Source organism: Parus major, chromosome 1 (genome assembly GCF_001522545.3).
Source record: "Parus major isolate Abel chromosome 1, Parus_major1.1, whole genome shotgun sequence".
Lineage (NCBI taxonomy): Eukaryota > Metazoa > Chordata > Aves > Passeriformes > Paridae > Parus > Parus major.
This window is the reverse complement of record NC_031768.1, coordinates 41,175,635-41,203,417: the sequence shown is the minus strand read 5'-3', so window position 1 is coordinate 41,203,417 and position 27,783 is coordinate 41,175,635. Positions and strand designations below refer to the sequence as shown.

At 36.3% G+C, this 27,783-nt stretch overlaps 1 protein-coding gene and 1 long non-coding RNA gene across 2 annotated transcripts in view; one reads left to right on the top strand and one right to left on the bottom strand.

Annotated features, from left to right (window-relative positions):
- GPC6 (glypican 6) overlaps window positions 1-27,783 on the top strand; it is a 498,670-nt gene that overhangs the window by 86,567 nt on the left and 384,320 nt on the right. The window lies entirely within an intron of this gene.
- On the bottom strand, window positions 439-4,446 carry LOC117244363. Its single transcript, XR_004497293.1, has 2 exons — window positions 4,404-4,446; window positions 439-702 (listed from the first exon to the last, which is right to left on the bottom strand). It is a non-coding gene; the product is annotated as an uncharacterized LOC117244363 (long non-coding RNA).

Genomic DNA, 27,783 nt, shown 5'->3' with positions numbered 1-27,783 from the left:
CTTAGCAACCCGCTGCTGCTGCTGCACAGAGTAGGACAAATGATCTGATTTCAATTTCCTGGTGACACCAGAAATGTATTCTTTTTAATTTCTCCAAAACAGTTAAGCATCTTCCAGGATCCACTAGTTTTTATGTAACCACCTAGAGACCCCTTTGAGTTTTTGCTTTTGTTTTAAATTATTGTTGCATATATGTGGGGCATATGTTATGCCCTAAGGTAAAATCAGTAGGGCCACTGAAGACACTAGTGTAAAGACATAGGCTGAGTTCAAGACCCCCGAGTAAAGATCCATGTTTGTGCCCTTTTGAAACAAAAAGGAACTGTTCCAACTTTTCCACACTAGAACAACATTCAGGATACAGTTGCTGTACTAAATAGTGCCATTTCCTACTTAGATGATTTATATTTCCCAAATTAACATGAAAAAGGCCAACTGTTTCTGTTGCCAACTTAGCAGAATGTTGGTTTAATTACAGGAAGACATTTTAAAATTCCTTTAAAACTTTTTTATAAATTGTTCTGAATTATAGGCTTGTCATATTAATTCCAGACATGGGGTTTTAGAAAGGATATTCTTCAGGTTTTAACTGCATAAAAAATAAGTATTTCAGTCTGTCTTCTTTGGCAGGATTTCATTTTTGATTGTTCATTTAGCATTTCTTAAGTCTTCAAAGTTCCTCATTTCTGGTCCATGAGATGCCTACAGAAACAAAGCAAGCTATGTCAGTTGGATCAATGCAATACAATTTATTTTTTTGTAATGGTGTTAGTTGTTTTAAATTTTTTCTTAAATAACTATATTCTTTTCGTCACAGAGTTTCATGAACTGCGCTTTCCAAATGTTAGAGCACTTAACTTTCGCATACATTGATAGTCTATGTGTGCTTCAGTGACTTCAAGACTAATTTTGTGTGCTCTGTTTTCTTTTGATTGCTTTTGATACCTTTTTATTCACTTAAATCCAGTTAATAATATTGATTTTCTTTTTGAATAAATAGTTTTAGAAGGATACATTTCCAGTTCTTTACTTGAGTATACTTTTTTTCCTGGTGATATTTAAATTCCACCTTTATTTTGATGTGCAAAAATTTGTACATGCTCCAAGATGTCTATAAAAATGCTGGAAACCAAGAGAAAATGAGAAATGTAAATACCACTCTCTAATCTGCATCTCTTTTTAAGCTGTCAGGACAACTAATCATATGTTTTGTTTCTTAGACACATTTCATTCTGCATTATCAATAGTTTACATACAAGCAGTAAAAACACTTCAAAATATAAAAAATGTTGAAAATATTTCATTTTAGTTGCCTGTCTTTTACTTAATATGAACTTCTCATCTCTTCAGAATTGTTGATAGGTATTTCTACAGCAGAGGACTGAATTTCTTTTTCCTTTTAATGGTTACCCCACAGATACAGTTTGCCATTATCCTGCTTCTGAGACAGAAGCATATAAAAGGGTGTAAAATGCTGACAGATGTGGACATTGATATGCTTTCAATAACCATAACCGAATGAATAAAACTTTGCTATAAATTAAATACTAACCCTCAAGTATAAGATGAATAAATATAAAATATTTTTATAATTTTATTTATAGCACCCTATTTTTAAAAGAGTAGCAAATTTTTAGATATTGTGTAAATTGCATAGGAGAAGGTCTTGTAGTTGTTCCAAACAGTGAGAAAATTATAGACAAATACATATTTTATTGCATATAGTAATGAAGTGTTGAGGATGACTCTATAGGATTATAATTATGATTGGAGTCACACATTTTAGCCTTCCCTCAGGATCAGGCAGGAGGGATGTGCGATGAGAGGAATCAATTATACCAGTGCTATGGATTTATGCTGCTGTCACAGAAGCTGCACCTACACTGTCAGTTTGAATCATTCAATTTTTCAATCCAGAAACCTGTTCTTCCTGGTTGTTCACTCTTCATGCATGCAGAATCACTCCTGGAATCCCTTTTGGAGTGGACCAACTGTGTCTGTCAGCAGACAGGCGTCAGCAAGGTCTCTCTGCAGGCTGGCCCAAGGATAACTCCAGCAGGCCAGGAGGGTTGCCATCCTTTTTGGTATACAGAAGTTACTTTCTGCCTTCAGACATCAAATCAAAATCTTGACAGGTACCAAGGAAGCCATTTAGCATGTCCATTCCATATAGAAATATTAATTTTTAAAGAATTGTAAAAATGCTGCTACAATACCTCATACCCTAAAATTAAATTGACCTCAGCTAAGTCCTTTATGACAGCTGGTGTCACACAGCAAGAGAAATGCTATTCATGGTGTGCTGAGTTTCCTGAAAAGGCTTGTGAAATACCTATTACAGCCAAATTATATATAGCCTGAAGATGCATGCAGACTAATTCATCAGGAGCAAGATGGGCTTGAATCATTCAGGACTCATTTGGTTAGGTCACTCCCTGGAGCACATCACAGAAATCACATGACCCAAATGTGTACATATATATATATATATGTATATGCTTATAGAAAGAAAGGCAAAGCTTGGTTTTAAAATTCTAGAAATATAGGCATGAGGAACTGAATGGTTCTTTTTCTTGCAGTAAGACTGAAATGTCAGTTTTGTGGACATCTAAAAACGTTGTAATAATGTAAATGTGACTTACATTTTTAGAGGACTTTTAGATGTTTTCCCTTCCACCTCTGATTTTGCTGTTAGTAGTGTTCATTTGCTTATCAAAGGTAACAATGAAAGTTTCAGCAGATTCATTAACTTATGATGATACACTTGTTTTATCTGTGGAACCTGGATCAGAATCAACCCTTAGACACCTGCAGAAAAAAAATCATCTCTCTGGATGTAAGGACACTGATCTCATCACTGGATCAAGAATGGCAGGTTTTTGGCAAAAGCTTCAAAATTCATTTAAAAATATGTACTTCTTTTTAGCTACTTAGGGCTAACATTAGCCAGTTAATCTTAGCACACTATTAATATTGCTCCTTAAACACAGTGCTAAGCAACAGCGCTATATATCACCACTGATTACCATAAAACTGCTTTAAAATTCTGTACTAGCAATTAAAAAACACTGTATAGAAAAGATCTTGATTAGAAGGCAAACAGTGAGGGCAAGGCTGCAAAGACCTTCTTTAGAACACTTCTAGGACAGTGGCTGCCTTGTTCTGATTGTTGAGGTGATACAATTTTCAGGTGTCCCTCTTATGCTTCATAATTTTGTGTTATTGCATATGCACTTATGCATAGCTTAGTGCTTTGACTTATTTATCTTTAAATTTCACTAGACAAAGCATGAGTTCACAAAATGAACAACTTCCTGAGCTGGCGAACTAAGTATATTTAATATTTTTCTCTTTACATGTATGTAGATGTTTTCTATAGTAAAAAATACTTCTTTCATAAAATATTATATATGACACTTGTGATTTCTTTCCTCATAACAGATTAGTGAATCTTAATTAAGCACTATTTAAATAGTTGCTATATTAATGGAGAGTGATATTATGAAAAGTATAAGCATTATACTGCAGAGTAGTACTAGAGAAAAACAAAACCAAATATTCTCACATTGCTTGTTTATAAATATTTAATAGATTAAAGTGGTAGATGAGGAGAAACTTGATGGCATAATCCATTTTCACTTTGAAAGAGACTCCAATGAGATCCTTCATAAGTGGCTGTTAGCAGTAGGATGTCAAGCATAAGATTCAGAAATAACCTCAGTGATGTCTCACTATTAATTTAGAAGAAAGATTTCCATACTTTAAGGTGATACAGAATTATTCAGGCCATGTAAAAAAAATAAAAAAATGGGTAGGACCTCAAAGAAAGCTAGAAAGATTAAGGAAATGGGATCATGGTTTCAGATAAGCTCACTGCTGAGAAATGCTAGGGAATCTACTTAAAGAACATGTGAGGTGTTTAACTGGCTCAAACTTAATTGCTTAGATGCATGAAAAAGAGGAGACCAAAAGACCTAATAACTTCTGCTGAAGAAATCAGGGAGAATAATGGATTGGGCTAGAGCTGATAAAGCTATTAAATTTATTTTTTTTTTTTAAAAAGCTACTCCCTTGAAACATACAAATGGAAGGATTAAAACTCTGCAAAGGGAAGGGAAGAAGTGATAAAGACAGGTAGAATACAGGAATTCAGAAATTTTCAGAAACTGTGGATAAGACACAATGATCTGTCCTATACTTTAGAAGTTGCAAGCTTAAAAAAAATATTAAGATTAGTTTGAAGAAAAAAATAAAGATTTTCTCAATAGAAACTATATAGGTACCTTTTCTTTCAAGTTGTCCCAGGGTAATTGAGTTTAGAACTGCAAAAAATGTGTGTATATGCTTGCAGAAATCTTCACACCTGCAGTGGTTCACCCAAATTCTTTGTCTCTTTTATTTACCAGCCTGGGAACTGTAGCAATGTCTTGGTGCTCCTCATCACCTAAGTAGAAAGAACAGCACACTTTTGTTGCATACCACAGAGTAAAGGTCATAATCTAATAGTCAGAGATATTTTTTTTCCATAATGTCTACACATATACTTATGTCAGCTTAAAATGATGAACTTTATTTGCAGATAAATGAAAAGTGAAAGATAAGTTAAATTTATTCAATCAGTTGTTCATTTTAAATGAGAATGCTTTAACAATAAATCAACTTTATTCACTGAAATTGCATGTGACCTGAAAATATTTTATATGAGTGGGAAACTGATAAAATTTCCTGCTTCATAGTTGCATTTTTTATGTCTGTGCATTTACATATTATTTTCCCCTTCTCTTTCTTTCTTTCTTCCCATTTTCACAAAGGAAAAATGCTTGGGTCCACCATCAGTAGATATGGCATGTTGCAATATTTTCCATCCTTCTTTCAAAAAGCCAAAAAACCAAATCCAAATCATGGTTACTGGTTTTTTGAATAGTCCTTGGAGTTTTAAATTGTAAGAGAAAACTTTAAGTATGTACAAGAGCACAGTGTATTATAAATATATAAAAGAATAAAAGAGGCATTTGCATAAATCTGCATCTCAGTTTATACTAATTGATTTTGCTTTATGTTTTCACAGAGGCTTTAAAAATAATCAGAATAATAAAGAAAAGTAAATAGCTGAGTCTCCAGCTTTGCCTTTTGCTGTCTACTTTAGTCATGCCTGAGGTGAATTGGTTCTTATTTCTGTTCTAGGAAAATTTTGCTGGTCTCTGTGTAATTAGTACAGGAAAAAATAAACTCATTTTGAAAATTTGAGTTAGGAGTTATTTTAAAATTAGGTTTATTCAGACTATGAACCCCAAAATATTTATAGTTGTAATTACCTTCATCTAGTTGTATTGTAAGTTATTTGCTCCTGTTTCTTTTACACATAAACATGAAAGCTGTTGCCATGATGGGCTCATTCTTCCTGTTGTCGTCACTGTGAATTGCTGTGGACTATGTATGACAATGTACTCGTGAGGAAATACGCTCTCCATCATGTATTATTTATATGGAAGCATAGATTCACTTTTCTATTAAACACCTTGGAGCCTGGAGGGAATCCATCAAAGCCTGGGATTCAGTTTGCCCTGGTAGCCCCAGGACTGTACAGCCTCACCTTTGCTTTCAAAGGTGGTTTTTGCCCCTTTTCTCCTCCCTGACACACACCTTGCCCGAGCACAGAGCCCCCTGCCAGGGCACCTTGCAGCTGGGTCTCGCAGGGCCTCAGCCTGGATTTTCACTGCCAGGGGAAACACTTGAAGAAATCATTTTTGTGTGCAAGAATGGACTGCAAGGCTATAGACCAGCTGTAGATACATTGGAAATTTTTACCAGAAAGGAACTTTTGTGTGCCTTCTTTGTTATCTCTAAAAATACAACTCTGGGAGAAGAGTCCTTTAGATATTCCATGTAACAATCTTCCTTTTTTTTAGTTTTTTTTTTTTATTTGCTAGGTCAGTCTTCTGTATGCACACTACAGTACAATTAAAGTTCTTTTTATATTCATTACACATTTATTTTTTTTTTATGCTCTAGATTATGGTGGGTTTGGGACCTACTTTACTAAAAATAGTTGTTCTTTACCTGTAAGAAAAAAGCCTAGTTATTAAAATTTATATTAAAAATGTTAATCTTATGCTGTTAATATTCTAATAGCTGAGGATGAGGTATTTTTGTCTCTGAAAATATATTCAAAAGCATGCAGCAGTTTGCTGCTAGGCTTAAGGTGTAAGAGTTTCTGAACAGTCTGTAATGAACATGTAATCCAGGGAAATTACTCATTCTTAAGCATAGGTTCTTTAATACAGTTTTGAAACTTCCTGGATATGCTGAGTGTACTTGAAAGGACAGAAATCGTTATTTCCCAGAGACATAAATGTTTCTCTTGCTTAGACTTGAAAAACTGAGTAATTGGGGATTAATGGAATAGATGGGAAAGCCATAAACTCTTCTTTTACACACAGCTTAACTCATCGAAAATGTTTATTAACTACCTGGAATGACTTTGTGGAAAGGACATATTTGCAGAAGTTAGAAGTTTAAATTAAGATGACCACTTACCATATGAGCTTGAAACACAGTATTTATAAATATCTTGATTTAGAAAGATATTTCCACTGAAGAAAACATAGGCAAAGGTGCATAAGGTAAAGCTGACCTGAAGTTCAATTAGAAGTAACTGAAGTGAAAGCATGTCAGTAAATTCCTCTCTGTTTTAGGGAAGCTTGTACCCCTCTGTGTACACTCAAGTACACATGAAGTTTTTTCTCAGTTAGAGTATGTGAACCACCACATGCCTAAACCAGGAACTGCTGTCCATGCCACATCATTTTTTATGACCTTATACACATAAATGAATTAAATTTATTTTGCTTTTTTAGAGACTGACACCATGCGTGAAAAGGAACTAACTTTCCAAAAAGTGTAAAACTCTCAGATGAGACTTTCAACAGGGTAGCACCAAACTCAATCCCAAACCATGTTGTTCCATGGGAGGCCCTCTCATTATTTAAGAAGAGCTTTTCTTTTCCTTGACAAAACTTGTTCCATTTCCCTTTCCCATCCTGACGCTTGCCAAATGCTTCATGTTTGATTAGGCAATCCTACAGAAAATATGTTACTACCTTATGAATTCGGGAGGGTCACTTGACTTTCTTAATTTTTATACCTGAAAATATTACTCCCAAATAGTAGCTGTCTTGAGAGCTGCGAAAAATGTATAATGTATGTGATGGGACAAGTAATCCTCAGTTACAGAAAAGATTTTTTTTTCTTAGATCAGCTTTGAAGGTTACTAAATAAATTTTTGAAAGGTGAAAGCTGTACTTATCAAGACAGCATGTTCAGAATGTGACATTTTATGGAGCTGGTATCACATACCCTGCCTCTGACTGTGCTCATCAGATGGCTTTTGACCCCTTTGCTGCTTCATCAATACAGAGTGGCATTTGGGATATTTCTGGATCCATTTCTCCTTTGTCATTTCAAACTTGAATTGAATTTAACTATGCATTGTTTTGAAAATAACAATCAAGACTTCAAGCATGAGAATGTCATAAAAGGGGGTTGTTAACATTTACTAGAGAGCATTTAAGGTTTCTGAAGTGCCACTACAAAGTCTTCTAGAAATTGATCTACCCAGTATGGTATCAACACTATAAAACAAATAAATAAAAACAAAATTTAAGGCATGACTGGGGAGAGTTGAGCAAGTCTGGTGATGGATAGCTGATAGACAGACTGGCAGAGAGATATGTATACATATGCATACACATATGAGCACATGAATTCTGCTAGGTGTCCCTTTGTGCAGTTTTCCGTAGCAGTTTGTGCCCGTCTCTCATCCCTTCTCTTTCTGACAGGAGCTTTTGAAGAGATTAACTGCACAGAGACTGCAGAAGCATTAGTATTTCCTATTAAAAAAAAACAAAAAAACAACAAGCAAACCACCAAGTTTTTAAGCTGCTCTTGTCTTGATATTTTACAGTTTTTATTGGGATTTAAATGTGAAGGGGACTGCATAGACCTGCTGTGTGCAGGTCTATGATGGCAATAGAGTACTTTTAAGAAAACAGTCAGCAATGGTTAAAACAACTGAGGATAGGACAGACAAAGTATGTATAAAAAATAACATGGTCTGATCCAAACAGTTGTCTGCATTTCTAAACATTACAAATGCTAGTGCACATGTAGACTTTTTGTAATTTTTAAGTAAAGGGCTTAGTTGCACCCCTCTTTATAATGTATTGCACATGTGAGACTCTCATAGAGGACATAAACTGATTCGGAGAGTGATTAATGTTGGGAGTTGATTAATTGGTTTTGCATATGTTTTCCTAATTATCTGTGTCTTTTTATTTCACTCTATTTTTTCAAGCATCCCATATCTACTTCTTAGTAAAGTTCTGATTTCTTTCTACTTCTGTTTTTTGTTGACTTACCCATCAGATTTACTCAGGAATCTACTTTTGACTAGTAACTATGTCTGTACTGTATAAAGCATGTCCTTAGGGTGGATGTGAGAACCGGAGTGCTGCCCATCCTTACCACACTTCCTGGCATAGTTTGTGCCTATACCACCTAGTCCTTTCTTTGCAAGACAGTGTCCCAGAGTTGTTTGTGGAGAATTCCTGGGGGAAAGTTCCCAATGCATGGTATGAGAAGGATTACACCAGTCATGGCTTTCTGTAGCCTACACAGTTCATGAGTGCCACAGCACCAGTAGTGTCCTGCCTGTCCTCATGCTGTCCTCTAGCACTTGGGAAAACAAATCAGAAACATGGAATAGTTGGGTTAGAAGGGACCCTAGAGATCATCTAGTTCCAGCCCACCTGATATGGACCAGGACACCTTCTACTAGGCAGTCCTTAGTTTCATTCTTTGCTATAAAAATGGCACTCTAGATGATGGAACATCAGCTCTATATCATACAGTTTGAAATTAAACACCCCACCCCTACAAATATCAGTGTAATGTCAAAAGAGCAGAAGCCAGATGCCAACCAGTAGATGCAGTATGTCAGCCTATGCCACGTGTCCTTAAGGGCAGAGGACTCCCAGTGACCATGTTTTATTCAACGGTGTAGGTATTGTCTCTTTGCACTCAGTGGAATTAATCCTATTGTACTGTAAAAGCCAAATTTGGATTAGCTGAATTCTGCTGCAGGGGAGGCTGCTAGCTGGGTTTAGTTGAGGTCAGCCCCACTCCAGGTGCTCCAGTTCTCTTGCTATATGTTTTTGTGTGTTTTTTTGTTTTGTATGGAGATGGGATTCCTAAGGGCTTTTACACATTCCTTTACAATAGCTATTTGGATTTCTCCTGTTGGGAGAACTGTGCTGTTGCAGAAGCGTTCCTTTGGAAGGTACTTTATATACTGGGAGTCTGCTGGTAACTGCTTTATTTCTGTGTTTGTGCAGAAGAGAGTTTGCCCTTGCTTGAGAATGGGAAATTCAAAAAACAAATTTCCAATTGTACAGTCTCAGGTGTTGAATCTTATCTTATTGGAACAAATGTACAGATAAACCCCTATGGTGTGGTCTCAGGTTCAACAAACAGCTTAGTTATTAAGGTTAAGCAGTGCTCCTGAGAGATATGCTAATGTCCACCTCATTTTTAACAAACATAGTTTGAACGGTTTTGCAGTCTGAAGACTCACTGGGTTAGAATGGCTCTCACAGGGATGATTAACAGGATCTAACATTTGAAAGTACAAGGGTCTTTTGAAAAATTCTTTTAAAAGAAGATGTTTATGTAGCAAATATCCTTTAAGCAAAAATGCTAAAAATCTTTAAGTTTACTTACTATATATCTTTATATACGTATAGTATTTTTTACTATATTTTTATTTTATTTTACTTTTGTATGTTATGTATATTTTTAAGTATTTGACTTGGTAATTAAAATATCTTTTCTTAGTTCAAATAAATACTGAAAAATATACAGCTTCATTATGGAATTCAAATTATGCACCAGTTTAAAATTCTGAAAGATTTCAATAGTGAATCTGGTGCAAAAAGTAAAGTATTTTCTAATACTTGAACTATGTCACTAGTGATATATAATTCCAAAGCAAAATTATTGCAGCAGGTAAAAGACCAGTTTTAAAACTTTTAACATAATGTTCTTGTGTGCCTAATTATAGAAAACATAACTACACTAACAAATATTGATAACCTCAATTCTTAAATAGCATTCTTTTAAATGGTAGATATTTATTTACAATATTCTTGGTTAAAGAATAAATAAAGGGATTTATGTGGCAAATTTCTAATGTCCAGTGAAGCAGGACATCCTTCTAGCCTGGAGAAATGACAGCATATATTGCTGAAGAGCAACCAGATCTTCAGTTGTGTAAGGTCTGGATATGGACTGAACAGTAGTTTGCAATAAAAAATGCATAAGGGATTCAGCAGCTGTCTTGTCATATCTGTTTGGTTCTTCTAGACAAGTTGGTCTTTTGCATCAAGGTGATTTTTTAATTGTCAAAGCTGCAGAATAGCATTAGTGTCTGGTCATCAAAATAAATTGTCTTTCTGCCATGCACCTGTTGCCAGAAGGCAGCTGAGGAGTTGCTCAAGTTCAGTTTCCAACCTCTGCAGCTGTTCTACATCAGGATTATATATCAGTAATGTAAATTATCACTCCAGCATAACAGAGCAACACAAATTTTGTAGGCATGACCTACCACTTCTTTATTCTTGACAGATTTACTTTGGTGAACAGAAGCTTCTTTGTCTACAAAGATGTTGCTTTAGTAGAGTGGAGAGATAATTTTAGAATAAGCAGATGATGTCAGATCATAATCTACTAAGAACAGAATATATTCTTCTCGTCAGTGCAGGTGATACTTTCATTCATTTCATCTTTCATTCATTTATTAATTTTTTTACCAGTGAGCAGACTAAGTTTTCCTCAACTGTGGATTAAACTAACCAGTTTTGGACATGTGCTTTAAAAGAAAGGCAGTAATTGTGCAGCTAATTTTTCCCTGCATCTTTCCTTAGCACATTCCTCACTGTATGTATACCATTTTTTTCATGTTAATACGACTTTTTCTGAGCATTTTTTATTTCTTTTGATTCCGTAAGAAAGGGAGCATGGGCTTGTGGAGGAAGGCTTTAAAGTAAAATAAGTGTTTTTTCTTCCCTGAAGAAGTATGCTACTTAATTTTGTAAATTATTTATCTATGTGCTTAGCTATGCACTGAAGGAACTCATCCATTTTATTGATGCACCTTTTAAGAATGTTTAAGAACAGCCACAATATATTTGCAGGAGTACACAGGTTTCAGAACAATATCTTAATGTCATATGCCTTGGGATGCTGAACAGGACACCTGAGTGGGGAGAGCAGTTAGCTTCTTCAAGGAGGCAGCCATATTTCCTCCAGTTTATTTTATCAAAGGAGAACTCTCATGCAGGCAAAGCTTAGAAGAAGCATTTGTAGATGATCAGTCAATAGCACTAATTGGAATTTAAAAGAATGAACAGATGGTCTTTATGTGACTGGAAATAGCAGGATAAAAATTAGCTCTTGTTGTCTAAGACAGCTCAGAGTCAAGAAAACACACCTGTTTATTTTTCTGATAACAAAAATATTGTTCATGCAATTTTTATTTACAATTATCTTTGCAGTTAAATTACTCAGCAGTGTTTTAGTCCCTTTTGTAATCAGACAGATAATCAGCTTTAAACTGCTTAATATTATTCATATAAGTGTTTTTCCCCATGGGTCCAATAACATTAATCATAACATTAGAATAGCAAGGTGATCTTTCCAGTTTCCTCCATCCTATTTACACCATATGGCAAACACAGTCTGACTAGAAAGACAACAAATGCTCTATCTTCACAACTGGAAAACAGAGTTTCTCCCAAGCAATTGCAAATGAAATTCCCATTTTCTCTGGCAGGTATTGATGGTAGATCCTCATATTGCTTATCTTCCTAATGAAAATTCCCCGAAAACAAAAGAATAGGCATTAGATAGCTTTCCTCTCCTAAGCCAATACACAAGTGGTGCTCTGACAAAAAGCTTCACCCTGTATCACCCTCTGACTGCCCCTTCCTGAAAGGCATCCACCATCAAGGAATTTGCTATGGCAAGGCCTCAAAACAGTTCTTGGAATTTAGTGGAAAGCAAGACCCAGTTCCAAGGATTTCTAAGCTCATTTTGAGTTTCAAAAACCTGAGAAGAGTGGCTGCAGCATGGCATTTTTTGGAAACAGATTTTCTGGTATGTTCAAATGGCCTTGTATGCTAAAGTGAGTGGAAATAACTTGACCATACAGCAAATACCATAGTATTTAACTTCTGACTTGGGAACACATTTTCAAAGAGGAAGATAAAATAGCACTAATTTCTGTATGTCTCACTGAACTTGCTGAAGGTCTTCCTTTGTTGCTGTCACACTTCTGGAAATTTTGAAGGAATTTAAATTGTTACTATGGAGTTTTCTGAAACTGCAATTTCTTACTGAAATTGTTCAGGACATAAAACTCCTCTATTACCTTATTCATAGCTTTTAAGAAATTTCTTCTAGTGCATATTTATTCTATAATTCAATCAGAATTGAACACTACTAGACCATATCTCTTAAATAAGTGTAATTCAGAGTTTTCCTGAGCTCTGGATTCTTTTGGCATTGGTCTGTAGTAGGAAAAATGCACGTGCATCATCCCTCTTTGACTAGGGAACTTCCTTGAATATATCTTCAATCATATTTCTCAGTTTGCCTTTGCATACTTAACTTTTGCATACTTCTCAAAGCATTTTCAAATGTAATAAGCAGCACATAATAGTAAGTACTGTGTAACAATAATACAAATTAATAATTAAATTGTATCTTTTCATGAGAGTTGTCTGCCATACTTGATAATAAAATAAAGTTCTAGTCATTAATGACTAGTTTTATATGAAGATTATATCAGTTAGTCATAGAATTACCAATTAGGCAGAAGAGCATGCTTTTCCTTTATGTGATTTCCCATATTTCTTTCACCAGTGCCATGGTCTAATTCCAGCTTCCTAAGTTCTGAGGTTTCATATACATTTCACTGAATTAAAAAAACTTGATTCTTAACACAAGTATTATTTCTAAGACGCTGCATATTTTTAAAAAATTGTGAAGCTCATAAAATTATTTCCAGCTCATAGAAATTCCTCAGTAAGAGAACAGTTAAAGCTAATTTGTAATTAGATCAGTGTAAGTTAATGTGGCAAAACTTCTTGGTTCTTGGAATCATTGGTCCCATTTCAGGAAAAGAGTTCAGAAATCAGGTCAGGAGAAAATCAAAAACACATATCATGCCTTCAAGCAAGGAAACATGTTTGCTATATCATTTAGTAAACTTCATTATGTTACTTACGACCATGGCTAGGAAATTGTAGCAAAAAAACAAAAGAAAACAAAACAAAACTAGAATAGAAGAAAAGTAATTAGATGACACTTTAGCCCTGCATATACCCCACAGAGCTTAGCAGTTGGAGACCAGCCCACACTGTGAGTGAATCTCATTTAAGCTTCCTTATCTTGTTTTGGAAATTAGAGAGTGAAAAAAATATACCTAGTTAATAGACATCAGACTACATTTCACCTCGCTGAAAATTTTCCTTATCATATGTTAAATCTTATTATCCATATGGTTGTCATTTAGGCCATAGCTAACCCATTTATTGTTTATTGTTCTTTAATTTTATCCATACATAACAGAATTTCAGAAAACTTAATTCTTGTCATCTATCACAAGTAACGAGCATAAAATTAACTTAAGAAAACCATAGCTTTGCACAGATGGCCAAGTGCTGTCGGATAATGGTTCACATGTTGTTTTTCATCACCACCTGGATATATATTGCCTCTTAAGTAAAATATAAATACATATGTATAAATACATAAATACTGAAATGCTCTCATCTGCCTGCAGTGAAACCTGATTGTACTATCCAGATCAGCTTCTTTTTTTTTTTTTATCCACCATCCATCTACAGCTCTACAAAACACTTAAGTCAGGGATAAAATTAAGAATGACTCTATGGAATTACACATAGGGTAGAGGGAAAATGCATTCCAAATTGGAAGCTTTCCTTTGAAAGTGTTTGGATCTTAATGTTAAAAATGCCTTAAATGTTTTGTTGAATCATAACTGCTAGGGAGAAGTTCCAAGGTTGAAGGAGTGATTACCTCCTTCTTCTAAATTTGATACTGTACCATTTGGTTTTACACAGCAATTGTGATGGCTTGCAGGAATTCTTGACAGATAGATAACCCATTCAATCAATTAAGTAATTATCTCATCACTCTTTGTTTCATTTATAGCTCATTTTCAAAAAGAAGTTTATATTTTCAGTCTCTTTAAATGCTTTTAGAAGTGCTCAAAAGATGTTCTTCAGCAATTGCCCATGGGATTAATATGTGCTTTATGTATTATTTCCATGGTAACTTGAGATAACAGGAATAGGGTTTTATGCTATGTTACATCCATCTTAATTTAGTTTAGGACATGTTGTTTTTAGGGGTTTTTTTCCTAGGGTCAGTTTTCATTTACCTAAATATTAAACAGCCTGTAAAATGAAGATTGAAAAGGCAAATGTCCTTTAATATAATACTGTACTGAAGTCCTTTTTCACAGTACATTTGCTTTGATCTTGGAGTGAAATAAAAGGAATCTATTCTATTATTGTTCTTATTTCTAGCAAAGCAGAAACTGATACCTTTTGTAAGTGTTCTGTGATCGTTTGAAATTTATCTTGAATATTTTGGAAACTTGCTCCTTGACTGTTTTCCTTTGCTATTCATAGTTACTGGAAGTACTAGTCATGGACAGAGGCCACTTTTTCTAAGTGGATCCAAACAGCTGATTGGATTGATACATTTTCAGGAGACATCTTCAGGAGCTTCTGTTTCCTTCTTTTGAAATTACAGTGTTGAAGCAGTTTTCTCTTTCCTATCTGGCTATATTTTGGTTACCAGTTCTACATATAATTACATGGTTGCTTCGTATTTATATTCTTTGGTTAAATATGTATTCATTTCTAAGTAGATTCCATATGAAGTGCTGAGATAATGAAGGACCTGTAATAAATGAAGCTACAAGAAATGAAACCAGCAAGTACTACTGCTGGAGATAGTGGCATGCTAGCAAGAGACATTCATTAATTATTAGGTTTCATTTCGCTCTTTACGCGTGTTGTCTCGTAAACATTAAGAAATACCATGCCAGACACCATACAACTTCATCATGGAGCTGTCAGGTGAAAAAGCACGCTTTGCAGATCCAGAAATATACTGGATGGAAGGCATTTTTACAAAATATCAATAGAAAATGTACTTCAGGGAACAGTTGTGCTGTGCAGAGACAGAATTACATTATAGTCGTCTCCATTAAGTTGTCAGCAGTCACCGATTGATTCCATGAAGTCATTTCCTGTTTTCAATGTGGGGAACAGCAATCAGCTGTATGATGGAAACAACTGCATTTAGTTATACATAATGTTAACCTATCAGCAATTTAATGCCAGTTGCCATTATCTCAAGTACAACTTTAGAATATTTGAATATTTACTGCACGGTGGGGCCACTTTTCACCAGAAAGCCTTGTCAGGTACAAAATAAAATAACTCTTAATTTTGAATTTCTAAGTGATTTAGAATTTAGGCTGGAATTTTTCAAGAAAGGTAAATGAGTTAAAATCAAAACAATGTTTTAACAAAGTATTTCAAACCTGATCATTTCTATTTCACTTATCCTATTGTTCTAATTTCTATAGGGGGCATACACTTGAAATTCCTCGTTTGTTAATTCTTTTTTTCCCATGTTTGAAATGTTCCTATATGTTTCCTACTCACTACTGTTGTAGGATGCATTGATTTTGGCACATGGTTTCAAGCCTGGGAAAAATAAATGTGGTTTTGGCTGAAACAGGGAGACATGAAGAAAGCATTTTGTAGGAAGTGTTTTCTGTAGCAAATGCCACCTTCATCTGTAAAGATACTTCTGGTTTTCCTCATCTCCCTTCTCTTACTTCTTACATCATCTTCTCAATTCTTGGTCTCACTGTTTCCTCAGCTTGGTGCCTAAAAGGGAGCGATGGAAAGGCTTGAGTATATTTTTTCTCATTATATGTCCTTTATTGTGTGTTTCCTTCTCAAGCTGTATTTGGGATTAAATAACAGACAGGAAAACACAGCTGACATACAGGCTCACTTTCCTACAGGAAAATGATCTCTCATGAGCAGCTTTCAAAGAAGGCAAAATCAGGAGCTGAACTTCAGTGATCCTTAAGGGTTGCTTCCCACTCAGGATATTCCAGGACACTGAAAGCAGGGTTATTACCTATCCATGATTACAGTTTTGGAAAAGTAGAGAAAATAATCAAGATGATCAAGATAATCAAGACATATATCAGTGGAGGCACCACATTCAAATATTATACACAGGACCCACAAGGTTTGGGTATCATGGTGAAGCAAAAATACTCGTACTAAACAGCGGAGGAGAGTGTCAGAGATTTTTATTTTCATTCCACATCCTTGTGAGTAGGTCTACTGCCCATCCAGAAAAAATATCTTCAGAAAATATCATCCAGAAAAAAAGACAACTTCAACTTGAGACTGAAATTAGCAGAAATGTAATATATTGTCCCTTTAGTTATAATGTTTGATTTAGCTGTTTCTTGGAAATGCAGGTTTTCTTGTTCACGAGCAGGCAGACTGCATGAACATAACTTTCCTTAGTTATGTGAAATGCAATTTTTGTTTGTCCTGAGTTTTTTATAAAATCATAGTTAGAAGATAATTATTAACTTTTAACCAAGGTGGTATTAAAACAACGTGTGAGATTACATGTTCTTTGAAGTGCATGCAGACTAAAGATCTTCCAAAGATCACAGGCTTGAAATCATCTGATTTGACATAATCTATGCCTTTCAAAATGATTGCCTCACTCTCTTCTTTGAAAAACCCATTATGTCAGAGGAGGCTGATGTCTTTCATCGTGGAATCATAGGAGCATTTAGGTTGGAAAAAATCCTCAAGATCATTAAGTACAAAAATCTTGCACTTAGGGTGTGTGATGGAAAGTGGCAGACCTGGATCCTCTTACCTGTGTATTCTATCAGAATTTAATTTCATATTTCCCAGGCCTGGGGTAAATTCTTCTTGAAGCTGAGTCTTGTATTATCAGAAACATAAAGCATATGGGGCCATGCAGTGATGTGTCCAGAAACCTGACTTGGTAGCACTGTATGCAGATAGCAGGATTGCCTTTCAGTTTCTGAACCCTCGGAACAAAGAGCAATGGATGTCTGCATTGCAGATCATAACACAGCAAGGCATTTCTCCATGGGACCCTTTCATTCTCATAGCTTGTCCTTCTTGGTGCAAGGACTGTGTGAAATACAATGTGCTTGCACATTTAATGATTTTATTGTACCACGTAAAGAGACCAAATCTTAACCAGCTTGCTGCTTCCTTCTGGACAGCATTATGCAGAGGAGACCTCCAAAGTCATCCACCTCAGTCCTGAACTTCAGCTGAAGTTGAAGAATGCCTGAGAAACTCTGCATTGTGCCATGCCCATATAGAATCACCCAAGAATTTAGGAGTCAAGAATCTAAGCATCTACTAAAAACTACCAAAAAAATAATTTTTCTGAACCCTGTAATTTTGACTGAATGTGGGCAGTTCTATGTTAGCAGTGACAGAAATTCCTCACTGGCACAGGGGCTATGCAGATTCCACTCCATGTCCTTGCACTAGGCTGGAAATGGGATCTGTGTTTCTAGTTTCAACTTTTCTTCTAACTTCTAAAATGATTTCTGATCTCTAATATTTTGTCTTCTATATCATCTTTAGGGGCCATTCTTACCTGCAGTGCAGGGTCTGTCTGCCAGCACACATTAAGATATATTTACTACCATTTGCAAAAGTAAAACTGTGCCATTAATCCTCCCTAACAGTGTGACCTCATTTGTATATTGAGATGGTGCTGCTGCTGTTGCCAGTACCAGCACTTTCCTCCTGAAGGTGACAAAATGCCTTGAAGATGCTAATGAAGTACAAGTCCCAGCACCCCTGCATGATAATGAGATAACTTAATTCTGCAGTATTGATGGAAGAAATTCAGGTGCAGAGGGGCCTGATGATTGTCTCCAAAGGGCATAATATTTTGAGATGTAATAACTTCTAGGGCAAGATTTGAACAAAGGCTTCTGTGTAGCACTGTTCACTCCTATCATAAAAAGTTACCACTGTGGCACATTTTAGATGTGTGAATATTTGTTTTCTGCTTTTCCAATCAACTCCTGAAAACTCAAATGTATATCGATATGCTTTGAATTGCCAAAAAATTGAACTTATTTCCATAATTCTTCTTCAGTCTAACTTTAACAAAATTACATAAATCTTGGTGGCATCCCCATCTGTGGAGATTTTCAAAACCTGGATAAAGACTGCATAAAGCCCAGACCCAGAACCTTACCTGACCTCGTGGCTGACCTTACTATGAGTAGGAAATTGGACTACAGACCTCCGGAATCTCCCTGTGTACCAATGTTTTTATGTTGTTTACCTAGAAGTTACATGCCTATGACAATTACGTACATGTATTATTAGCATAATATTGTTTGTAGGAAATGAATATTTATAATAGGGCTAATGGAGAATGCATTCTATTTATTGCTATATAATACCATAACACTAGAACTTCTTTGCCTTATTGTAGAACCCTTCCTGCATTGAATAAGCATATGATTTAATTATAACTAAAATGTTTCCTAATGAAAACAGAAAATCGTTATGAAAGCTGAAACTGGAGGATGGCTAAGAAACTACTTTTGGTACCTGTAGTACATACTTACAAGTTGATTTTAAAAAGATTATAAATTGAAAATCAAATTATAATTCATGGTTTGCTTCCACAATAATTGTAGAATATATTTTATCTGTGAAGTTTCAAGAAGTTATGCATAGCAATTTTATAATGAGTGTAGATGAGTTTACTCTGGGTATAAATTTATCATTAGCTTGCATCATCCAAGCCCTAGAAGCCTAGAGACTGCAGCCTAAGTACCATATCCTTTCTGCAGATTAATGTATTAATTGGCACACAGTGTACATAAGCTTATTTATTTAATGAAGTCCATGATGGTCTCTGTGGGTGAATGCACGCATTAAAATATTGCAAAACACGCCTAATATTTTTCCTTCCTTTAATTCACAGAACTTTCTTGTGTTAATTCTTGATATTTTTCTGAACCCTTCAAGCTTAAGGCAGAGCTAATCCATAATAAGGGAAATCCAGGGAACCTCTGGAATCAAGGCCGTGCTCTCTGTTTCTCAGCCTGACTTGTGCTGTGTCAATGGGGAACTGAGAAGAAACTCTCGTGGCACTCTGAAGTTTCAGCAGATGAGGATGCTGCCCTTTGTATTTAAAAGATTATTTCACCTCCTGCCTGCATAGCTTAAAAGTTGTCTGTCTGAGGGTGAATAACTAGATCCAGGCTCTTTTTCAAGGTCTTTTCACAGACAGGAAGACAAAGAAAAAGTGCCCCCATTTGAATGTGCAGTTCACAGTGCAATACTGCAGCCTGTCAATCTAGTGAGAAAATTCTGCTGGTGAAGGTTGCTACAGAAATCAGTACAAAGGGACTGCCAGTATAGTAGCTTACTCCAGAAAGTAAAATAAAGGAAAAGTTAAAGGAACAAAAATGTTCCACCAGGACCACCATGTGTTGCCAGTTGCTGTAGTATGTTACTTGCAAAACTTTTCCAGAGTTCTAAACTCGTTTAGTGGTGACTACCTGTATGTAATGTCAGAATCTGTTGGTTCTTCAGTGAAGGATTTGTAAAGCACACCATCTAAGAAGATATCAGGGGAAAAAAATAGGCTGACTCTGATATATTTCAACTTTATCATCCATCCTCAGCTGTCCAAGTAAAAGCAGAGAGCATTATCTGATTTTGTTTATATCAAAAAGTATATTTAGAAGAGCTAAAAGAGAAAAATAGAATGCAACACGGTTGCCTTCTTTGATTTTCCTTACATTAAATATTTATAACTTGCATTCACTTTGTGATTTCAACTCATGTTGAAAGTATACAACTTAATACTGATGGGAAAGGCATAGATGTTAGTATTTGTCATCTTGTGGGTGGGCCACAGTGGCTATCTGAAATCTGATCTCCTGCCTGCTGTCTGATTACTTCAGTGGAACTTTTGTGGAGCAACCCTGGATACAGAAAAATAATTTAAATACTCTGTTTTCTAGCATGTCTTATGTATATTTGATGTTTAAATAATACTGACAGGATTGTGAATACAGTGGGTAAGCACAGTCCAGATCAGGACCATATAGCTGTGGGCAGCTGGAAGCTTTCTTAAGGGAACCTGTTTGGATGCTGTAGTTCCCCCAGTCAGAGCATGCTCCACAACAGAAGGTCCATGCCATGCTCAGGCAATATATTGACTGCCCAGCTTGGGTACCCTATCCTGTTGATTAGACATTCTAGGAGTACATCAGGACAATATGGCTATTAGTCTGCAAAGAACATGTGCCTGTTTAACGCTTAACAGGCTTTCAGGGTCAGGTCCAATTAACTTAAAACCCTGGTGGCAGCTAGCAAGAAACCTGTGTTGGGGCATTGACCTTGAAGAGGTTGGCTTCACAGCAAGATTTAACAACTTTTTTTTTTCCTCAATGAAGAGCAAGATAACAGGAGGTGAATACAATTAATGACAAAATTAATCTTCAGCACAAATTCTCTTCAATGTTTCTTCTGACACAGCTGCACCAGCCCAAAAAAGGTCTTCTTCTACCACCTCTAGTTTTCCTCATTTTCCATGCACACTTCTGGCAACTGTGTTCTTCTGTCTTCCCCAGTTTCTCTCTTTTGCCTTCCCCTGCACATGGGGAGGAGGCACAGTGACTGTCTGGAAGCCATCTGGATTTAGAATATGCAGCCTGAGCAGCCTCCTAACTCCTGGTTGTTTGGTAGGTCTTCAGAGAGCAGACCAAGAAAGAACAACAGGCAGCAGAAAACACTGGTCTCCACACTCCCTTCGTGCAAGGTGTTTGGCCCCCACCTCAGACATGGGGATTAGAGGGTTTGGGTTAGGGATGACTGGAAAAAGTCCCTTCATGGATCTGATGTGAAGGCTGTGCAACATGCACACCTAAGGATCCTGCGGTGGTGCATGAATCTCTCTCACTTTTCTCTGTAGCAGCCGGCACTTACAATACAGATCAATAAATTTCAATTAGCTACAGGAGCTTAAAATAACCAGGCTTAAAATCTGTGGAGCAGCTTTTAGCACTTCCCTTTGTCATTTTTTATCTTAAGAAAACTTAGTGAAAGTGAGGTAGAAAGTATTAGTATAATGCAGTTAGATGAAAAAATTCTACATTTGAAGAATTTTCACTAGTATGACTCTGGTTTAACAAGACATCACTGTGCTCCTGTAGAAAACCAGCATGCAACAAGCAAGCTGTTCTTTGCAACCAGCTGGGTTTGGTGTTTTCTAATTTCTGTTTTCTAATGGGATTTAACTGGAAATCTGACTGCACATGGGGTAAGGTGAGGTTTTATACACAATACTGTTGGACTTTCTGCAATATCAAATAAAGCTGATATAAAAGGTTTAGCAATGACATTGGATATGTGTTTCTGTGAGAAGAGATTATTAGAGGAAGAGAATAGGAGAAATAACCAAAATCCAACATTTACTGAGATTGTGGGTGACGTAAACTCAAATCTTTTATTTAATGGCTACTGGGAGCTTGCATTTATATCCTGGTTATACCTCTGACTTTATGGACATTCTTATGAAAATCTTTAGAATTTATCTTTTGAAAATTTATACATTTATTAATTTTGTTTTGGTTTTTAGAGCACCAACTTTATAGCAGGGCATCCTGTTCTTCATGAGACTTCCATAGTCTCATGGATCTGGCCATCTAGAGACTTTCGAAGGAAATAGGTTTCAGCACAATGGAGAAGGAGAACCAGTTGGGTGGAGATTTGTGTTTTTTCTGTCTTCTAGAATGGGAAACTTTTCCCTCTCAAGATTTATCTTCAGTGGGGTCTTTCTCATTGCTGGATATCCCACTTGAGTTGGAAAGGCAGAAGATTAAATAACCTATATAACAACACTGTACTACTTCATGTTTGTTCCTATTCTTCCCACTTGAATGTATTTCAAAGCTCATGTAAGTTTACCATATGTCTAAGTAAACTTCTGCATATAGAACAGTGGATCAGATCCTATCCCTCTGAGTTCTCATCAGGATCCTTTAAATTTAAAATGATACTTTGTTCTTAATGGGAGTTTTCTGAAAACATAAAAAATAGGCAATAATTTGTTGATGTGGATGTAGTACATTATATTGAATAAATATCCATATTAGCTGACAAAACTGATACCAGCAAGTCACACATCTGTTCTCATCTCAGGTGGTGGTGGGAATAAGAGTGACATGGTGTCCTTTCCTAGCCTTACCCAAAATCCATTCCTCACATATTTTCAATGGCTGTTTCTACTGATATTTACTGTTGTTGCACAGTTTCCAAAACACTGGTCTCAGTACACTGCTTTCTGTTTTCAATAACCCACAGTTAACTGAATCATCTTCTAATGTTCCCTTATCTTTGTTAAAAACATGCACATTGAAGTGTTATTTCTGGTATGGCAAATCTGCTGTTTCTGAGATGCTTTGATTTGCCATGCTGGGTGAAGCACCAGTTGTTTAGAAAACAGTCTCTGCCTCCTATTGCAAAAAATCCAGTTACACAAAGAACTGCCTGCAATGTGTGGATAGAGGGTCAGTGATCAAGCCAAACTATACTTCAAATTTATGTCTCAGAAACTTTACTATTAATAATTTTTACTGTCAGCTTTTAATATCAAAGAAGAAAGTACAGCACAGTGTTTTAACACACTCCAGAACACTTTATTAAATAGCATGGCAGTATGCTGTTGTAAATTGAGGTCAGGAGGAAGGATAGGAGTACTTTACAGGCTTAGGAACTCAGTGTTTCAGTATACTGCTGGGATGAGAGTCTCTTTTCCAAGAGTGTTTGCAGCTGGCAGTTTGTTGTGCCTTAACCCCAGCCTGCAACTAAGCCCCTGAGAGCCGCTCGCTCACTTCCCCACCAGTGGCATGGGGGAGACAATCAGAAGGGTCAAAGTGAGAAAACTCAGGGGGTGAGATAAAGACAGTTTCATAGGTAAAGCAAAATCTGTGCACAAGCAAAGAAAAGCAACAAATTCTTCCACCACTTCCCATGGACAGGCAGGTGATCGGCCATGCCCAGAAAAGTGGAGTTCCATCACAGCTCGTGGTGAATTGGCAAGACAAACTCCAAACATCCCCCATTCCTTCTTCTTCCCCCAGATTTATATGCTGAATATGATGTCACATGGCGTGGGACATCCCTTTGGTCATTTGGGATCAGCTGTGTCACCTCCCAAATCCTTATGCACCCTCAGCTTCCTCATGGGTGGGATGATGACAGAAAAGGCCCTGACTTTGTGCAAACTTTGCTCAGTAATAACTAAAGCATCCCCTTGTTACCAACAGTTTCCAGCACAAATCCAAAACACAGCCCCATACAAGGAACTGTGAAGAAAATCAACCCTGTCCCAGTCGAAACCAGCTCACACTGCAGTCAGCAACTCCAGTTCATCATGACAATGATAATAAGAAAAATATTAATTAAATTATTTTTTTAAAAAAGGTAATTATCAGAGATATAGGTAAAAACAATGAATTTGTTTATCTCAAGCAATAAAGGCAGCCAAAAGGGATCCCTGGGACACCTGAGGGAAGAAACTCTAATGCTAATTGGCGTGATTTAAAAAGATGACTCTGTTATTGCCAACAGTCTAATTAAGTCATTATCTCCCCAATGTTGAGGCAATCACACCAGTTATAATTTTAATAGATGGATAACAAGGTATGCCTCAGTGTACAGACATATATACAAGAAGATAGGCTAGAAAAAAGTGAAAACAGGTTTCTAATAATGAATACATTTTGTCTATCTTTTTATGCAACACCACTCCTTAATCTTATTTGTCTGGTGAATGAGCTTCATTATATTTTATGCAAATATGTAGTAGCAATTTGTCATGAGGCCACAGAAAACCAGCAAGAGAAAACAAAACTATCTACATATCCTTAATTTCACCATTTCTTAAATTAAAAGGTTTATATTTTTAGAGAAAACTAGTTGTTACAGGGAAACAGTTTTGTGACTTTTTTCCCCCCTATACTGTATGTCTGCTTTTCAGCAAATGTCCCTATATTGAAGAGCTCTCTCTGGTGTTCACCCAGAAGTTGTCAGGGCTGTAAGAATTAAAAAGCAGATGTTCTTACTCAAAAATTTGCTGCAATGCTTTCCTCACATCTGTTCTAAGTACACTTCCCATTCTGAAAATGTCCTATCATGCATTTTTACTTAAACTATTTAACAGTGTCCTGTAAAGTGCTACTCCTGCTTTGACCAGACTTTTTGCTAAATCATATGTGCTAAAAGAAGAGTGAAGGAATGGGTAAAAGACTATCTATATACAAAACTATTTGCTGCAACTCAAAATACCCATTGTCATAAGCATAGGCTTTGAGGGAGGAGAGAGCCTTTAACTTTGGTAAGTCTTTGGGGTGCACTCTGCTCATACAACACCATGATGCTGAAAGTAGCAGTAATTTTATTCCCTTTAAAGAGAGTTCTGACCTTGAAACAGGATTTTTTCTTCTTTGCAAGGGTTGTTCATGTCCTGTGTGGCCCTTCTGCTGCATACTTTGCTTGAAATTTGCCAGGAAGGAGACAAATACAGACCCCAATACCACTGATAGTCTGCCACCCCTAAAAAGCGTATTTCATCGTGGTTTGTTTGGTTTTTTGCCAACAATATTGATGCTTTGAAATCAAGACTCCATCTTCTAGTATCATTCAAGGAACAAATATCTGAATGAGAAGGAAAATAGCCAAAAGCTCCAATGACAAGCTGTTCTTACTCCATGTAGAGATCAGAGGCTCAGTCTTTGACTCAAGCAAAGTACAAACAGAAATGCATACTAATGTTTCTGTTTCCAGATTTTTAGATGTAAAATTTTGAGAGGTCAATTTCAAAAATTCAAAATGGTCTTATTAAACAAGAGAGGGAAAAAAAAAAGACTCAAAAAGACTGAAGTTCAAAATTAAACATTTAATTCTAATTCCCAGTTATTTTTGTTTACACATAATTTTGAACAGAACAACATAAAAATACTAAAGATGAGCTTTTTAAAGACATCTCCTGTTTGCTTAGCTGCCAAGAGATCTAGCAAATTTGATACAATTAATTCACTTCTATGACATTACTACAATTTATCCCTGGATGGGATAAATGGGCTTTAGAAAATGACACTGCCAGGAATGGATTAAGACAATTAACTTGCATAAGGAGTCAAATCACTGACCTCCACTTTGCTTCACCTCTCATGATTGCCACAATCCGCTGGTAGAGAAATGGAAGTGATAGCCTTTACAGAGTAGAGCAGATGAGTGCTCTTGTACAGAGAACAGCTTTCGAGAAGCTGGATTTCATCTGGGTCACTCCAGTCACAATTTACTGCTGTCTACTGCTGCAGCAATTTACATAGGGGAGATTTTTAAACAGCTTGTTATAACAAGTGCAAGGGAATCACTGTCAGACAGGAGACTACACAATGGGAATGTTAACAAGCCAGCAATATGTCATTTGCTCCCTGATAAGTTTTCCTAGTAATCTTAAAGCATGAACTAGTCATAACCTACTATGTAGAGAATAAACAAGTGCTGTACTATCCCTTATTCCACACAAATGCCTCCAGCTCTGGAAGAGTAGCACTACTGTAAAAAGCAGCCACTATGGCAGAAGCCATGCCTATGCAGTGGTTCTCCATGTCACTGAAAAATTTGCTGGGGCCTTCAAAAGGAGAAGGAGAAGTAGTAAGGACAGGAGGAGAGTTCTGCGACTGCAAACACAGTCATAAGTCAGGGCTGGATTTCCTTGAGGCTCTCAGTTCTAGAAGTGTTAAATGTACAATGTAGATGAAATAATAGTTGTTTTAGCATGAGTTTAAAAACAAATCATAGCTGGATGTCAGCAAACCCTGTTTACCCCTTGATGTTAATGATTTGCCTGTAGATAGTGCATGTCTAACAGAGGGATGCAAAACTTTTCATACATTCTGATACTGGAACCATGGAATGCTGTAGCTGATAAGGGAAACACATCCATACCTCATATAAGGAGACATTTATAAAGATTTCTTTTTGGCTCTTATGTGGGGCTGTAATTAATTTCTTTTAATTTTAGATAAGGGATTAGACTTGAATCTAACCATTCTGGTATTTGCAGTTGCATATCATGATGACTGCTGAATTTTGACTCCAGGAAAGTTTCTGTTTATTGAGAACATGTGTCTGTGTTGTGCTGAGAGGAAAATTCCATTCTTTGGGCAAAGGAATCCCTCGGCCTTGCTGCATGTTCCTTACCTAGTGGGCCCTCTGTGGCTCTAGAGCCCACTTGGCTTGCTATAGTTTTGCTTATGCAACTGCTCTGTAGTAAAACAGTTTCTTTGGTGAGCTTGTTGCTTTATTTATCTACTCAGGGGAGAGCCATCCTCCACATCACTGCTGTCACTGCTCACTTGCCCCGTGGCTGGTGTTCCCAGTCCTAATCTCCAGCAGAGCAATGCACACCTTGTGCTGTGTTAGCTGCACACACCTGACCCTATCAGTTAGCATGTAGTATGAGTGGCCATAATACAGAAACAAAATACTTCCCAACACCAAAGGAAATTCTAACTTGTCATTCAAAGTTAAGCCATGGCTTCTTTCACTTATTTCATGCTCAGTCCCACAGATCAAAAATCTTGGACTTTCTGAGAAAGGAAGGATATGAAATCACATTAATTTGTAACCATGAACAATTCCCTGAAGCTTTCTGGTGTGAGCAGCACCTATACTCTGCAGAGTTTAACTCATCTCATTGATTTCCTAGATAACCCACCCACTGCACTGCCTGGCTGCACTGCAGCTTTGTCTTTTCCTAATCACACTTTGGGATTTAAATATGATGTGCAAATGTGGGGAATGGGTCACTTACTCACTTTTAGAAGTGGTCTAATCCAATATAGCCACCTTAATGAAGTGCCAGGTATGCACTGGTCCTGTTATTGTCATAAAGAGTTAGGAGATTGTAGGAAAATATGACCTTCTATAAAAAGCTGTCTAAATTATCTTTCTGGAGCTTGTATAGTATTACTGATGATTAAAAATGCAAAGAAGTGGTTTTGAGGCTTATTTTTTTCATAAAATTTCTTAATTGGGAAAGCATTGGAGCTCATGCTTATATTATTTTTTTTTTCAGTAAAGCCTGGAAGAAATCACTCATATCCTAGATGATTATTTTGAAGGACAAAATTTCCACAAAATTTCAATTCAGAAAACAGTTTCTCTGGACTGCTGTTAAATAATAAAAATGCATATTGCCTGTTTTTGATAAGGGGACATACTTTAGCCACTACCTAAAAGACGTTTTGAAGGCATAATACCTTCAAAATATGTGAAGGATTATATAGGCATGCAATAATTATTCTGCCTTGGAAACTTAGAAACCTGCCTGGTTGCCAACAAATAAGGGTCAGAACAATACACTGTGCTCAAGGATATGTATTTATATATATACATTAGCATTTTAAAGTTAAAAAAAATTTCATACACTTCAAAGATCCATAATCCATGTCTAAAATTATATTTTTTTCGAGTGTATAAGGTAATG